This window comes from Mercenaria mercenaria, chromosome 19 (assembly GCF_021730395.1).
Source record: "Mercenaria mercenaria strain notata chromosome 19, MADL_Memer_1, whole genome shotgun sequence".
Lineage (NCBI taxonomy): Eukaryota > Metazoa > Mollusca > Bivalvia > Venerida > Veneridae > Mercenaria > Mercenaria mercenaria.
The window spans coordinates 30,061,125-30,078,811 of record NC_069379.1 but is presented as its reverse complement, the minus strand read 5'-3'; the positions used below and the strand labels follow the sequence as shown (position 1 = coordinate 30,078,811).

Here is a 17,687-nt window from a genome sequence, read left to right as displayed (position 1 = left end):
AAATAACAATACAATTCCTTGTGTATTTCCCATAACAATAGTGCTGTGCCGTAAAAATTTCGATGGTTTTGTGCCTTAAGAAATATAGCAGTTAACATTCATGATTACCTAAATATGTTCTTTCGCGTTAAGGTTGGTGCCAGTGCCTTTAAACCTTCACTGTGCGACTACTGATAACACCTAAAAATTGAAAACGAAAGTGTGGAGATATACGATATAGGTGAGATTTTGTCCACTTTTCAAAAACCTAACGGACGCAGTTTGAGCCTACCCTCTACAAACATAGTTTTTGAGTTTTAGATTAGTTAACTACGTCTTTCTAATACTAATGAAAAAAAAAAAGATTGATGCCGCTCATATGAAAATGCCCAACTCAAATGCGACCAGTTTTTTAAAGAGGAAAAATTTAGATCTGCTCGAATAGAATCTTGGGATTTTGAGGGTGGTCCGGAGAGATCTTTATGTCAAGTAGTCACCATGATTAACACGATTAGGTATGTACAAAAACTCACCAGTAGAATGCAGATGAGCAACAGACTGCGCGGAAACTTGACGCTAGACCCTGGGCGCTGGGTAATAGCTTTAAACACTTTCTTGAAATTGGTCCCTTTCGTTGCAAATCGCTTTAATGATGATGTGTTAAATCTGCAATTAATCTTATCTCTTAAATTGTTTTGTTATATCTGATCACATATAACATAGGTAACAGGAGACGGATTATTAATCAGGAGCGTAGCATTGAAAAGTCCGGAAAAGGTTTTATTATTATATATTTTAATAATTCTTTTATATTAATTTAGTTTATTAATAAATGGATATTTACATGTATTCTTATATTGTTTTATAATTAAATAGCTTAAAGACCTTTACGTAACTATCACTTAAAAGCTTTAAAATAGAATAATTTTTCAACAAAAAGAAACGTAAAGAAAGACATACGTAATTTTAAGCCAGTCAAGGATTAATTTTAGACTACATTTAAAACTAAGAGACATTCTCCGTGCAACCACTTGACATTTCGGCAAGGATGGTCATCCTGTTTTGGTACAACATGAGTTTTAAAATAAATTTTATACAAAAATTTTTCACAACTTCGCACAAGGAAATATCAGCAATAGAGTCTTTGTGTGCGTTCGTCAGAATAGGCCGAACTCTGATTGATCAAATTTTGCTAGTTTTAACAATTGTAAACCAAAATTTTACACAATTGAATGTAATAATAGTAATCAAAGACAGTAACACAGTAGTAAATCTTATTTTAAATAAGTTAGGCCAGGCTTTGTATATATATAAAAAATTGTTAGGGACCTCGGTGAGATAACACAAAATACAGACCGAAGAGTAACAGGATAAGTAAAGACCACCATAGGATAAAAATAGTACGATAAACAAGCAGACGAACGACAGGCACTGTAAGCATTGCAACAGGTAAAACAGAAAGTTTTAGCTAAAAATTATATGTCAAATTGAGGGTGGTCCGTAACAGGAAACGCTTGTAGAGCTTTTATTATTTAAAAATTGCTTCAAAACTTTCGCATGATAAAGGAACAATATAGCTAGACATCAGGGCATTTTAATTAAATCTAAACATTAAATCAAACAAAATTACATAAAAAACGGCCCCGATTTGCAGTTAAAATTACCGGGAACAATTTCATGACAGCGGATCGTAAATAGTTATAGTTTTAAAAGTAAATAAACTTAGAACTCCTGCGATATTTAATTTAGAACTTTTGGCTGGGAAAAGGCAAAAAACCAACAAACTAGAAAATCTTTAATAATGAAAAATGCCATCAATTTAAAAACATACAGTTTAAAGCGAAATTTTAAACCTATAATGCGAAACAGTAAAGGAGAATTAGGTAACATATTTATCGATATGCATAGGCGTGGCGTGTATGATTAATCTAAAAATAACCTGGTGTATGGAAAATTATCGGACGTAAAATAAATTGGTTCTATAACGTTGTTTTAACATTACTGTGTTAGTTGGCAATCTAATAATTAAACCGCGATTGAACGATGGTACGAATGATGAAAAACAATTGTATGATGGTGAAAACGCGATGGCACGATGATGAAATCGCGAGTACGCTGGTGAATCGTCTATGTAATATCGGCGTTTTCATCATCGTATTATCGCGTTTTCACCATCGTACCATTGCGTTTTCTCATCATACATCTTGTTTTCATCATCGTGTAATCGCGTTTTCATCATCGCCCCCCCCATACCATTGCATTTTCACCATTTGTACCATCGCGTTATCAACATCGTACATCGCTGTTTCACCATCCTACATCGCCTTCCGGTGGTTTGGTCATGCGCAGTGGTACCGTATATTGGTCAGTGAAAGAAATATAGCTCGAGTCTATGGCCATTTTTAGTAGTAATTATATTAAGTAAAAGAACAGCAAAATTGCAATTATTTACTTATAAAATTTCCACGTACAGACGCGATCGTCAATAGCTATCTTGTTTTATGAGTAACAATCAACTCTATACCGCTACGAATCATAAAAATTAGACTTTTGCTGGAAAAAAATGACCAAAAACAAAGACAGAATATAAAAACATTAAAAATTGAACAGAATGGCAACAATTTAAAAAATAGAATAAAAACGATACCGTCAAAGTAATAGAATGGGTTTAAGTATATCAGAGAGTAAGCAAATTTATCGATATGTATATTAAATAAACTGTATACTGGCACTAATCATTAATCGGGTCGTAAATAAGTTGTTCCTTAGTAATGTTAATTTTTTTGTTTTGATATATTATAATGGTTTTAAAGTTTTTAAAACATGATAAGGTGAGTCTAGAGTAGTTCCCGGACAGTGGCAAGTCTTTATCTTTGCGTCTCTGTGTACGTCAGGATGGGGAACAGCGACAGTGAGCTTACAGCGCATAGAACTTAAATGTGGCTTATGCGTCAAACTGTGACGCATAGAGCTTACAGTGAGATAAGCTCTATGCGTCGAAAAGGCATGATCGTCACGTATAGAGGCTTAATTATGGATGATGATGCGCTATGTGAAATTAGATATTGCCTAGGTCAATACGGTATGAATGATTTTAAGTGAAAGGAATCAGGGAGCATCGCTATGTGCGCCCATTCTGTATGTCCAGAGACTTCTTTTCAGGTATGTTTACTGCTGGAACTCCACAGGAAAACTTCGCTAATGTCACAAAATATATGCGGAGATAGCTCACCAGGACACGCCAGAAAGAGGACTAGCACGCGATTACCCAGCACCAATTGCCAACAAACGTTTTGTACATACAAGCGCACTAAAGAAGAAACCCCCAGCAACCCCCCCGTTTACATCGAGAGACTGATAACATTGGATCTGTGGTCTAGTCTTTAACACAGCTGGACTTTCATTTAGGGACACGACTTCGATCCCCCCGCGAGATAATTTTCAGTCGATCAGTAAAAAGATTATAGATATAGTTTGCCAGGCGTATGATCATAGTGTCATAGCGATTTTTATTGTATTCAATTAAGTACAGGGTCCTCCTACAGTGAAGTTTATTCTGTCCTATCTTTATTTAAAAGGACTGGCGAATATGGGCTCAAAACCATGAAATTCATTAGCAAATACAGGACTGCCTGTCAACCCTTACGGTACAATACCTCCAATTGGAGCGCGGCAAAATTGACACAATTCTTTGCAGGTCGCCACACATAGAAATATAATACGCCAAACAACCATGACTGACTAAAGGTTAGAATTTACATCCACGTATGGTTACAAAATATAAATCTAAGATATTTTTTGGTTGTTTTTACATTGCTTAAATCCGGTTTAGATATGATACCGGAGGTTGTAACTATATCAAAAGGCGCACCAGATTTGTTTTTGTCGCCAGCAAAAGAATACGTGTTGGCACACGTTTTAATTAAATTTGATGTAAATGAGACGGGGGGTGCCCTCGTCTTCAGCCAGAGAACAGTTCTGCGGACTGTACATAAACCGGAACCGGAAAAAAACATCTAAAAAATATGCCTCAGATATGCGACCACAAGGTGAATAACTATATAAAACGGACGTTACCGTCTCGGGAGTTTATCTCTTATTTATAAATATAAGACAACCGACTAAGAAATGGGAATTGTATCTTTTATATATTCCCACTCATAGAAACGTGAAACATCTCTCGAAACAGTTAACATTTATTGTCATCATACCTGTTACAGCAAATAACATACTTTGCAAAATTTACGGGCAGCTGGTGTGACGGTGACGTCATTCACCGCGTTCCCGCACTGGCATTAGGATTTTTAGTATTGTTTGCACTCGGCGCAGAAACTTGACATCCTTTACACTTCCTTACTTTTTAGCTCACCTGTCACAAAGTGACAAGGTGAGCTTTTGTGATCGCGCAGCGTCCGTCGTCCGTCCGTCCGTAAACTTTTGCTTGTGACCACTCTAGAGGTCACATTTTTCATGGGATCTTTATGAAAGTTGGTCAGAATGTTCATCTTGATAATATCTAGGTCAAGTTCGAAACTTGATCACGTGCGGTCCAAAACTAGGTCAGTAGGTCTAAAAATAGAAAAACCTTGTGACCTCTCTAGAGGCCATACTTTTCAATGGATCTTCATGAAAGTTAGTCAAAATGTTAACCTTGAAGATATCTAGGTCAAGTTTGAAACTGGGTCACGTGCGGTCAAAAACTAGGTCAGTAGGTCAAATAATATAAAAACCTTGTGACCTCTCTAGAGGTCACATTTTTCACGGGATCTGTACGAAAGTTGGTCTAAATGTTCACCTTGATGATATCTAGGTCAAGTTTGAAACTGGGTCAACTGCGGTCAAAAACTAGGTGAGTAGGTCTAAAAATAGAAAAACCTTGTGACCTCTCTAGAGGCCATACTTTTGAATGGATCTTCATGAAAATTAATCAGAATGTTCACCTTGATGATGTCTAGTTCAAGTTTGAAACTGGGCTACGTGCCGTCAAAAACTAGGTCGGTAGGTCAAATAATAAAAAAACCTTGTGACCTCTCTAGAGGCCATATTTTTCATGGGATCTGTATGAAAATTGGTCTAAATGTTCATCTTCATTGTATCTAGATCAAGTTCGAAACTGGGTCAGCTGCGGTCAAAAACTAGGTCAGTAGGACTAAAAATAGTAAAACCTTTTTACCTCTCTAGAGGCCATATTTTTCAATGGATCTTCATGAAAATTGGTCTGAATGTTCATCTTGATGATATCTAGGTCAAGTTCGAAACAGGGTCACGTGCCTTCAAAAACTAGGTCATTAGGTCAAATAATAGAAAAACCTTCTGACCTCTCTAGAGGCCATATTTTTCAATGGATCTTCTTGAAAATTGGTCAGAATTTTTATCTTGATGATATCTAGGTCAAGTTCAAAAACTGGGTCACATGAGCTCAAAAACTAGGTCACTATGTCAAATAATAGAAAAAATGTCATCATACTCAGTTCAAAACTGGGTCATGTGGGGACAGGTGAGCGATTCAGGACCATCATGGTCCTCTTGTTTTAAAAAGGTGTTTGCTTTTTTTCCGTTGCATATATACAGTTTTCATTACGAAAACATGTTGGCACGATTTAGGAATATCTGTGACTGATTCATGGTGCTGTGTTGTTCTTGCAGACAACCAGTCTCCGGATTGTACATAAACCTAAACCGAAAAATATCGAAAAAAAATGCCTCGGTATATGCAGACAACAAAGAGGAATAACTATATACGGACGTTACGGTCTCGGGGAATTTCATCTCATATCATCTAACCGATGGTCTCTAGACTTGCTACAGTGCTTTGTTGCACCTCAAAATGGTAGCAACGCATTTTGGTAGTCGCTACCGAAATTCGGCCGAGTTTTGGTAATCACTACCAAAATGCGTTTCACTCAACGCAGTTTGGTACTTTACAAAAATATAGTACCAAAATACGTTGGATATATAAACATCCAACGCAAAACGATATTACTAGCAGAGCTACCGGCGCCGCGAAGCGGCGCCGACAGCGTCGCATTACGGTTAGACGTATGAACAAGAAAACGAATAGAGAGATCTAACTGTGTATACTATCGAGTTGAAAATTCGTGGTACTTTTTGGAATCGGTGTCGTTCGGATTTTTTCATGTGCACTATGCACATAGTAATTAATCAGTAAAAACGTCAGTAGACGCTTACTGTTTACGCTTGACAAAAGCGTCTCGCTTACTGCTTTGAATATTGAATAAAATATGTAAATGCGCGTTTGATAATAAAAAATTAGTGCTAAATATATTTTCTACGAAGAAAAAAGAAATAAAATACAATATTTTCATTCTGAAACGACTTTCGTCACGCTGCCAATACCGAACTTTATTATATATACTTATGTTTGTCATGATGACGTCATAACTCCACAGTGGTGTAGTGGTTAGCGAGTTCGCGTTGAAAACCAGAGGTCGAACCTCACTTGGACCAGATTTTTTTTCAATTCCTTTTTTTATTTCAGTTTTTTTTTTGTATTATTATAAGTTTTGAAAATATTGTATAACTAAAGTCATTCATGTGAAATTTAACAAGTGTTTAGTTTTGATGTCAGGTTCCAATGTAGTGCCTGTGCAGTAGTCAGTAGACATAACTTTAAAAAAAAAACAGCTTTAGGATCAAAATATACAGGCATTGAACTGTGAAAAGCACATAATGCGCTTCTCCCCATTCACATATATTTCATCCACAAGCTTAAAAATCACTGACCAGAGTTTATTACTAGGAAAAAAAACTATTGCCAATGAATTATCAATAAACATCAAAAAGGCTTCTACTACCATTCCTATTCTATACCAGTAGTGCTAAAAGATTAACAATAAAAATGTCATAGACTGTTAACTTAGCAGTTCAGTAAATAAAACAGAAGTTTTCGAGAATTTCGGCAAACAGTGATTTTCTCTGGGTAAAATTCTCATCACTAACTTTTAAAGATGGCTGTCTTTTGGATTTTAAACAAGCTTTGTACATGTAAATGATTTTCATTCTCCCATAGCAGTATTTTTGCCTTAAAGTTGGACACATTCTTCCTTCTAAAAAGAACCGTAACTTTCTTTAGTTCGTATTTCCGCATGTCAAGATTTAATCTTAATGCATTCTAAGACATTCATTCAGAAATCATGAATTATCATCAATTCTTAAAATTTTAATAGATCTTAATTAACATAAACTTCCTAAAACGGATTCCAGATAATTCCAGCAGCACTCCTTTAATTTTCAAGGGGCACTGGTGATTTTTCAAGGCAGCTCTGCGTTCTAGGTAGCACCTAAGTTCATATTAATAATCTCATGATTTACAAAAAGAACATTTTGTGACGAATGGACAATATTATTTCAAAAAGAGTCATGATGGAACTTAGTCGCTCATCCGACCTTGGCCTTTTGACCTTGAAAATATAACGACCCTAATTCAGTCCGAAAGGGCCATTGGAACACACGTGAGAGAGGTCAAAGCAAGTCTAACTTTGACATACAACGAGGAATACTGAAGGAACTTGGCACAACTGTTCACCACAATTTACTTAGTGAAACAGGCTTGTCAATTTTCACAGACTCAAACAAGAGTGCGAAACTGTCACAAAATACGCCCGTAATGCAGGAAGAATCACAAACACACATTAAAACTATCAAAAAGCTAAAGGGAAGTGCTTTTTGCTGCCGGTCATTAAACTTGCGCGGGATATTATGCCCATAAATATTATTACCAAGTTAGGTGAACATTGGACAAAAGAACTGCCCAAGTAAGAGAGCGGAAACTGTCAACATTCGCAATTTTGAGTTATTCGAGTGGTATAGCTCCAGAGCTACTGAGATGATCTGACTAGTTATCGATCTTGGCCGAGATATATTGCAAATCAGCATCCTGACCAAGTTTGGTGGATACTGGATAAGAACTGCTCAAGTTAAAGAGCGGACGTTGTCAATACTTGCAATTTTAAGCAATTAAAGGGGTGTACCTCCAGAACTACTAGACAATCCGGCTGATTATCGAACTTGCCCGAGATGTGAACATTCTGACCAAGTTTAGTGGGTGAACACTGGATAAGAACTGTTCAAGTTAGATAGCGAACAACCTTTCGAGCAACCCGCCCGCCGCCCGCCGCAGGTGTTCTCATAATACGTCGTATACAAATGAAGAAAAAACCAAATTCCGCGATAAATATTTATAGAAAATCATTCGCATTTATATATGTAGATAAAAAATATGATACATGACATTGTATACCTTTTTGCAGAGGAAGCTTCAGTTCAGAGTAAATGATATATTTCTAACCCATCTTAACACACAGAACCCACCATTTCCATGCGTTTTCCGGGGAGCACCCCAGAACACCACTCGCATGTATACACCAAAATAAAAATCTAAATCTAACGTCGGAGAATTCAGTTTTTGGAAAATTATTCGAGTAAGCCCCCGGCCACATTCTACCATTCTTATACATTGTGTTTCAAAGATATTTGTGGTGGACTGTCGAAACCCATCGCCTTTAAAGAGAAAAAAATCTTTTTGTGTCGGAATAATAATATCAGTCATGTGTTTACGAATCGGATAGAAATATCCGTCCCGAGGGCACCTGCGCATTGGGCGGTAATGAGGCTTGCATATCGTATACATTCTAGCATTTTATTCTGGCACATTATTCTCCTTGCATACCGTATTTTACAAATAACATGTAGAAATACTTAGGCCTACGCAGCACTATTTCTTATAGTAGAGAATGAACACAAAGCGCGGGAAATCAACGTCCGTAAGCAGAAGTGACGTCATGATGTTTTGCGTTACGCAGAATACTATAGTAACAAAGTTCCAGTTTTGTTTTTTCGTTTGTTGCGTAACGTTATGTTAAACCAACGTATTTTGAATCAAGAAATATACTATAAGGAATGGAGAGAAACTGTCAAGGTACCTGCTTTTTTCGTATTTTAGGTTGTCATTAACAGCACGAGACTCATCTGGCATGGGGGTGCCAGATAGGTTTTGCCGGCAGACTGTGACTCAATGCAGACTTGGAGCGCCGGTATAAATTACAGACTCCGGTTCATACCGGATTAACTAATTTTGAACGAAAAATATCTTAAATGTATATATTTTGTAACCATGCTGATACTAACCCTAACCTTTAGTCAGTATTTTATGCATATTGTACACTAAATGCGTGCGGACATGCAAAAATATGCATATTTTTGCCGTGCGCTACAACTGATATTCACTTTCGGGCATGCGCAGAAGACCGCTCCAACTCTGCAATGAGTTACATCGTTGCCGGCACGGGTGAAATCACCGGAAACGCCAGTCCGGTGTGTAAGAAATATTTATCTAAGCCCCCTAAAACACGCACAGAATTCACCATTTATGTTTATGTAGGATGTTTTAAAACCTAGGTGGAGGACCCACGTGTCATTCTCACAGTTATACTTCGTTTTACAGAATTCAACATTTTCGTGCTTTAAAACTCTCGGTGGGTTATCCCTCCGACAACAATAGCACATTAAAACAACAAAATAATACAATGTTATTGCATAGGAAGCGTCGTATGAGGCCCTTTTCAAACGCCCAGGAATCTACATTTTGGTTGTTTTTATACGAAAACTATATCTCGGCAGGGGAACTCCAAACCCCCTCCCCCACCATTTTTATAGAAGACATTCCCTCCTTTTATCTCTCTCTTTTGTGCATTATGTTAAAATCAGCACAGCCCCTGATGTAAAAAAAACCCTACCAAAATACGTTTCAACCCATGGTCCTTAATTAATCATATGTACCCTTGCAACGTATTTTGTCGCTACCAAAACTCGGCCGAATTTGCTGAACTTCATTTCTTATAAATATGTAAGAACTCAAGACTGATTGTGAATACATTGATTCTTTATTGGGCGTAAATATTTAAAATTAGATTTTTTTTCGATACAAGTTATAATATGCAATCTCCGACAAAAAGTACTCCGTGTTATTTAGAGATAAAAAAACTGGCCGCACACTACAAACGTAGTACTTTTGCGAACGAAATAAGTATGTTTCGGATTATAATAGCAACACATATTTAATAGAAGATTTGGGTAGAATGCACTTTAGCGGTCCCCGGAAGTTTACAATGCGCATGCGCAGCAAGTTGGGGGTGTAGGGTAAAGCGGGGGTGTGGGGGCTGCAGCCCCCAAATATATTCATCTCACAATAAAGTTACACCTTTTAACTTTTGATATTTAAGACATTATTAAACTACTATTATTATAGGGACCACTAAAGTGCAAGTGCTCCGAAGATTTTAAATTAGCAATTTCTTTTTAGATTTAATTCAGTACACCATCTGCGTATAAATATAGATACTTATATTTTGATATGTGATAATGATAGCAAACCAGCATTAATGTGGATTTGTTTTAATCGTGACTGTTGCACGACCGTGTCACAGTGCAGACTCGGCCACTACTACGATCAAAATAATTTGAACAGGAGTTTGATGAAGGATGATACTCAATAGAGCCTATGTCAGTTTTTTTTGTTTTGTTTTGTAGTTTTACAGTATTTTTATTGTATGCTAAACACAAAAAGGGGTTATAGGAAATATGCATAATGAATATGAGTATGACTTTGGGATTTAAATTAAAGCTAGTGTTTGTTTTATTCGCTTTGGAGATTTTTTGGCATTAGGACGTATAAGGAAGAGAGAGAATATTAAACTCTATTTTAGCCCTTACCCCGATGAATTTCTACAACGAACTTGTCCATCTTTCACTTTGGACAGTACAATTAACTGTTAAAGGGGCTGCTTACAAAAGGATACCGACTGAATGGCGAACAGTGCAGATCATGATCAGACTGCACGGATGTGCAAGTTGATCATGATTTACACTGGCCGCAAAGATAGACTCAAACGTGTCCAGCATTATTAGGGCTAGTACGAGTAGTAACTCCAGATCACAGTAGTGTGGTTTAGATGTAATTTTGCAGTAAGTAAATGTGAAAAGAAATATCGCCTGTAGAAGATACATGACCATACTCTATTTCCCATTTGACATACTCTATTTTCCATTTGATGCCAATTTAAACGATAGTATCGAAGACTTTCATATCTAAAAAGGTATTATTCAGTTTAGAATATTCAGTTTCTTATAAAGTTCTTTTCTGTGGAAAATTATACACATGACTTATTTTATATTAAATATTCCCACCGGAATTCATTCCCGTCGGAAATATTTCCCATGGGAAATATATCCCATAGGAAATATTTCCCATGGGAATAATCTAAAAGTCTTCCCATCGGAAATATTTCCCATAGGAAATGATTCCCATAGGAACGTCCTCCCATGGCCGAAATATGGGAACGGTTTCCCATGGGAAAGTCTGTAAAATAATAAAATGACAAATAACTTTTTCCAAAGTAATGTTATGATGTGCCTGGGGTAGAATAAGTTTAAAAGATAATGATTTATCATTTTAAGAAACAAATATATTTCCCATAGGAAATTCCCATGGGAAATGCACTTTCCCATGGGAAAATTTATCACATGTTCTTCCCATGGGAAAGTGGATTTCCCATGGGAAAAGACCGCATTCCTATGGGAAAATAGCATTTCCCATGGGAAAGTTAAGATTTTAATGTTGACTGCTGCTTTGTTGGTGGCATAAAATCAAATTGAAAAGTATGGCGTGCATCAGAATTTGAAGTACTTTACTTTTGCGAAAGAATTTTTAAGATAGCGTGTACAGAAGTACTTGCTGTTTTTGCCACATATTGGCGTGGCAAATTAAAATTGGCGGCCATTCCTAGACGAAACTGTATTAACATTATAGTGATCTAAATTCAGTTTTACTTTTAAAATTAATAGTTCTAGGTCAAATATGTCATAAGTTATGAAGTAAAAATTGCCATATTTATAGTACTCTATATAGTTAACATAAGAAACTTCTAAGGGCCATAACTCTTGTGTTACTTAGGCAATCTAACTGAAACTTGACGGAACGCATAACCTAATAGTGGCGACTATGAATATGAAGTTTTATCCAAAATATTCCCAACCAATTGTTAGATATGACTCCGGACGGACGGACGGACGGACGGAAAGAAGTCCGTTCCTACATATGGATATTTATGTGGCTACTCTTTTGTTCTCTCTATTGTTCTTTTAGCGACGTAAAGAATAGCCACTGGCACATAAAAGCCTTACGGAATGAATGAAATCAAAGAAAAAGTACATTTACCTTTTGCTCCTATAGCCACTTAAGTATGCAAACATGGTCTCGGAGGGACGGACGGACGGACGGACGGACGGATGGACCGACAACGCCAAACCTATATCCCTCCGACCTCATCGGGAGATAATAAACAATACTCACCAAACCGTCGTTAATACTCTTGAAAAACAAACTAAGTGCCTTAAACTCTAAGTGGGTGCTTAGCGAGATGCATATAAACATTTTTTAAAGGACAGATATATGCATTTTAATATCGACTGAAATATGAGTAATGCGCTATTGCGTAAGACAAATACGTTTACTCCACTAAATAATATATCTATTGCCTTCAGTCTATTTGATGAACAATTGATTAATGTCATATATAAGTGAGTACATATCGGAAAAGTTAGTTCATAAGTCTTTTAAACTGAATGACAGATTATGTACTACATACAGTCCCTTGCTCGCAGATTTTGTTTTTTCATCGTTGCCACCGGCACAAATTTTTACCCTGGATGGAAAATCGCGATGGTTTTTCACATTGAATCACTTCTGAAGACTGTGATCAATCGCGATGATTTTGTAAGACCCCGCGATCTATTATAGATAAAGTGTCCACGGCGACTCGCGATGAAAAATCTCAGCGGGTCGCGCTGAATTGCGATGGATCGCTGCGAATCACTGGCAGTCACCGCGAAATTCATGTAAGGTTTTCTAAGGCCATATTTATACACTTAACGAATGATATTACGAACTATTTGCAGCCGCGTTTATAGCAGATATCTTAAAAACTAATTAATGTATCTTTATGAAATTTTACTTTTATCAAATACACTTTAAATAACTTAAATGCAATATTATTTAAAATGATTATTTTACTTAAATCACGAAAACGGAGACTATAATTATAGAAATTAAGATAAAGCGGCGCCGTTATTTTAAATCTAGTCTATTTCCTTTAAATTTGATTGCTACAGTGATACCAAATATATAAATGTAGTATTTTGTTTATTTTTATATAAATATAAAGAACGGTCTTCTATGTTATTTAGCTACAGTTAAACAAATCACACATTACAAATTGATAGAAGTTATTTATTAGTGTATCTAGACTTAACATTTAATAGATTCTTATGTATACTAATTTAACCAATATATTATATCAAGCTAAATTTGAACACCAATTAACTCTTTACACTGGTAATACATAATATCCAGTTTATAAAATATATATAGCGTGTGAGTCATTAGTGTTGATGATAACTTTAAAAAACATACCTCAAATGTTTAACAAATATAATATAAGAAAAATGTGCATTTCATACCACATGTAACATTTTTTCTTAAACGTGGTCATATATCGACAAAAGTTGTCAATTAACCCCTTATCTATTGACACGCGTTAAAACAACATTGACATAGGATATGCTCCACCACTTGCAGTGGGAGTCCCTCCAGACAATGAGAGAAAAGGCACAGCTCATCATGCTCTACAAGATCGTGCATGTCCTAATGGATATTCCAGCTGGATATTCCAGCCTCCACATATCTTACACCAGTCACCTCTAGAACAAGAGAAGCACATAACAACCAGTTCCATCAGTACTCTACATCAACCGACTACTGCAAATACAGCTTCTTCCCTAGGACCATCCCGATGTGGAACAGACTTCCAACCAGTTCCGCTGAGGCTTCCTCTTTGGCATCATTCAAGAGAGAGCTGTCATCCCAGCCATTCTAAGGGATCAGTATGCATTTCTGATACACCTCAAATCACGAGGGAGCACTGCCTGTAATGAAGTATTTCGACCCCCATAGAATAATGACCCCCCGGTCATTATTCTATAGAAAAAGTGACCCCCGGTCATAGTATTATGACCTCCAGATCATAGTACTATGACTCCCCCACGTGAAGTAAACTGAACCTCACGAAGAATATTGACTCCCATAAAATAACGACCCCCGGTCATTTGGTCAAATTTAGTGATAACTCGTGTATCTTAGGCCTAATTGTTGCATTTTATGCCCCCACTCGGGGGAGGGGACATATAGATTTGCCCTTGTCCGTCCGTCCGTCCTTCCGTTTGACCATTAGCCCCAGATACCATCACTTGACACAGAAATCAGAGCATTCCGCAACGGGAAAAGGGATTCTATTTGTAGACGCTGTATCTTGGTGTATACATTTTTTTCAGGAAAATAACAATTCACAATACGTTCACAAAACACACCAGTGTCAATAATCCCTGCAAACTTCGGTATGAAGTAATTCTTCAGAAGAAAACTGCACAAGAAACTGCTAGCATAGAACTTAGTATTAATAAAAGTTGCAATACTTAGCAGTGGCAGTACAGTACGGTAGCGGCAACAATAGAAAGTAGTAGTAGTAGTAGTAGTGACAGTGGTATTGGCAGTTGCGTTGCAGTAGCAGCAGCAGCAGCAGCAGCAGCAGCAGCAGCAGCAGCAGCAGCAGAGGAATAAGTGACAGCAACAACAGCAGCAGGAGATACAAGACGTATTAGTGGAAGCATGTATAGTAGTATCAGTAGTAGCAGTTGTAGTAGTAGTAGTAGAAGTAGTAGTAGTAGTAGAAGAAGAAGTACATGTAGTAATAGCAATAGACGTAGCGGCACCAGTAGTAGTAGTACAATCAAAATGTTAACTATTGGCAATGGAGGGTATTAGAATTGTAGATCTAGTAAAATTGTCCGTTAGGTTTGGTGGGGATCACTTTTTAATAGATATTATCGTCGAAAGTCTTTTTAGGAGTCGGTGTTTTACACGGAAAGAGTAACTTTTTTAAATAGAATAATGTTCGGGAATCGATATTGTATGAGAGTTCGAATGTAGTAATTTCGGCAGTGAGTATTTTACATGGAAGGAGTCACTTTTTCTATAGAATAATAACCGGGGTCGCTATTCTTTGAGATTCGAAGAGAGTCATCTTTAAGGAGTCAGTATTTTACTTGGAGAGGTCAGTTTTTCTATAGAATAATGACCGGGGGTCGTTATTCTATAGAGTTTTCAAAGGGAGTCAGTTTTTTATAAGGGGAGTCAATATTTTACAGGAAAGGAGTCACATTTTCTATAGAATAATGACCGGGGGGGGGGGGGGGGGGGGGGGTCATTATTCTATGGGGGTCGAAATACTTCATTACACCGGCCGGCGGGACCTTTGGACCTGGTAGCGCCATGCAAGCGGATTGGTCACTCAGATGGGATGTAATAGAAGGCACTTCTCATGCTTTTAACTTCCTATTTTTCTTTGTGCACCATATCCTTGATCGTTTCTATTTTCTTACTGTATTATACTTTACTTCATGTTTCTTGTTTCTTAACAGTTGTCTTTTCTTGCGCACCGTCAAGTCATGGTCAAAGTTGACAGTTTGACGTACAATGCAGATGTAGAAATATCTTGTCACTGCTAAGGGTAAAACAAACGCATAGCCGGTCTAATACGTGTACAGTGTAATAGTACACTGACAACTATGCAGAATGTACTCTTACTTAAGTATTATAATATTATTGCTGAATTAATCTATCAGCACGTATTTGGCTAAAAGGACAATTTAACGCCTGCGTGTAGCTTACATGTTTTGAATGGAGTACCTGGCATATAAAGACACTTCAGGTTTTCTTGCGTATATTCGTGCAATTATTATAATTCGTTTTCTTATAATTTTGTTTACTATTTCAACAAGTACTTCTTCATACAAAATTAAAAGAGTTTATGCGCCAAATCTAAGGGTTATTTTCTTATTTTTTTCCATTTCATTGCAATAACAAGAAAAGAAAAAATATTAGGCATTTTTGTATTTTACATCCCATTATTTCTTCTTTATCTTGTAAACTTTTAAAGATTATTTCATCTCGTAATATTATGTACTACTTTAAAATTCAGTCAATAATTATTTTTTAAATTGAGAAATGTAAATTTTGTAATAATTTTGGTTTGTTTTTGCCCAATTATTGTAAATTTAGTTATTGTATTTTTACATGTATCTAGCGGAATGTCACATTACATCCACCGATTAAATTTTAAAAGCTCGTAGACTATTCGTATTGCAGTTTCAAGCAACTGCATACACATCAAAAATCTAAGAGAGGTTTTTTTATATATATATGCAATTTATCTTCCATATTCATTCATATTTACTGTCATCAGTTTTGACATTTCTTGTATGGATGAAATTCAATAATCTGATTTTATCATGTTGTGTTATATTTGAATAGCTATGCATGATTGTACGTTTATAATAAAAACATTTAACCATTCTTTTGAAAGTCTTTTTATATCAATAAATAAATCAATTATCAATTACACTGATATGACATTTTTTCATTTTTTTATTTTTATGATACTAAAAAAAAGTTTTCACCATATGCAGATATTTACTTTTTACACAATACGGTCACATTGAAAAACAAACTTAACATATTATAAATGGTAAGACAAAGAATGAATTATTTTACTTAAAGATAGTTGTTATCAAATCTTGTCAGTAGATGAATTTTATATTATGAAAATACGTATAACTGAAATAATCTATGCAGAATATGTTTATAATTATTATTATTGAAGATGATGAAAAGCCATTTACTTTTCACTTTTCCTCTAAATTATAAATGTTAAAATTCATGTCAGTTTATGCGCATACTACACTGTATATAGCATTTATATTGTTATTCTTTTACCTATAAATCGCGGCGATCAACCGTAATTCACCGCGAACCACCGGCACTTTGCCGCGATGCGCTGCGATATATCTTCGATTTATTGCTTTTAGCCGCGGTGGAAGCTGTAAAATACATTACGGGGAGACAAGAAAAAAAACGCGCATCCCCGCGGCTCATAAAAGTGTCTGCGCTAGGGTCCAATGGCGGGCAAGTGCGGACTTTGAAAAATCCGCGAGCCAGGGACTATATTTTGATAAGAAAACAATATAATCTTACCTGCTGTAGTTATCTTGAGTGTTAGTCCCACAAGAATAAAACTAGCACTGGCATAAAATAGTGTCGCCATATTTTCATGAATTTGTTTACCGTGATAATTGAAATTTAAGTTGAATGAAATCTACCCTAACATTTTATGTTCTACTTAAAAGTGAAGAGACGGATTGAATTTCAACCAATGACTGATGTTAATCTTATCAATTGTAGCCCATCTGCCAGCAATAAACAGTATCGTTATCTTTGTTAAATCATTCGTTAAGTTGCCTATTTTGTACATTAGGTGTTAAAGTAAAGTACCCTGTGAAGAATATAATAAGGATAAAATTCTCTTTTGATTTTTGAACATGTGCCCCATCCTTAAGATGAGGTAGAACATTACAATAAACTCATTTACGTCTCACACAAAGAAACATAATATCACTACTTGTTGACGACGAACAGAATCTTTTTAAAGTGAAACTTAATTTCTGACTTATATCTTTAACTGTATAAAAGTATTCATAGAAACTGCGAAACATATCAAGAACCCATTTTATCTTCTATC

General features: G+C 36.1%; 1 long non-coding RNA gene across 1 annotated transcript in view; it reads right to left on the bottom strand.

Moving 5' to 3' along the window:
- Nucleotides 1-17,371, bottom strand: part of LOC128551055 (uncharacterized) — a 44,094-nt gene extending 26,723 nt beyond the window's left edge. Inside the window, exon 1 of the long non-coding RNA XR_008368590.1 lies at nt 17,144-17,371. This is a non-coding gene — a long non-coding RNA (uncharacterized LOC128551055). The remainder of the gene's footprint in view (nt 1-17,143) is intronic.
- Nucleotides 17,372-17,687: the final 316 nt, after the last annotated feature.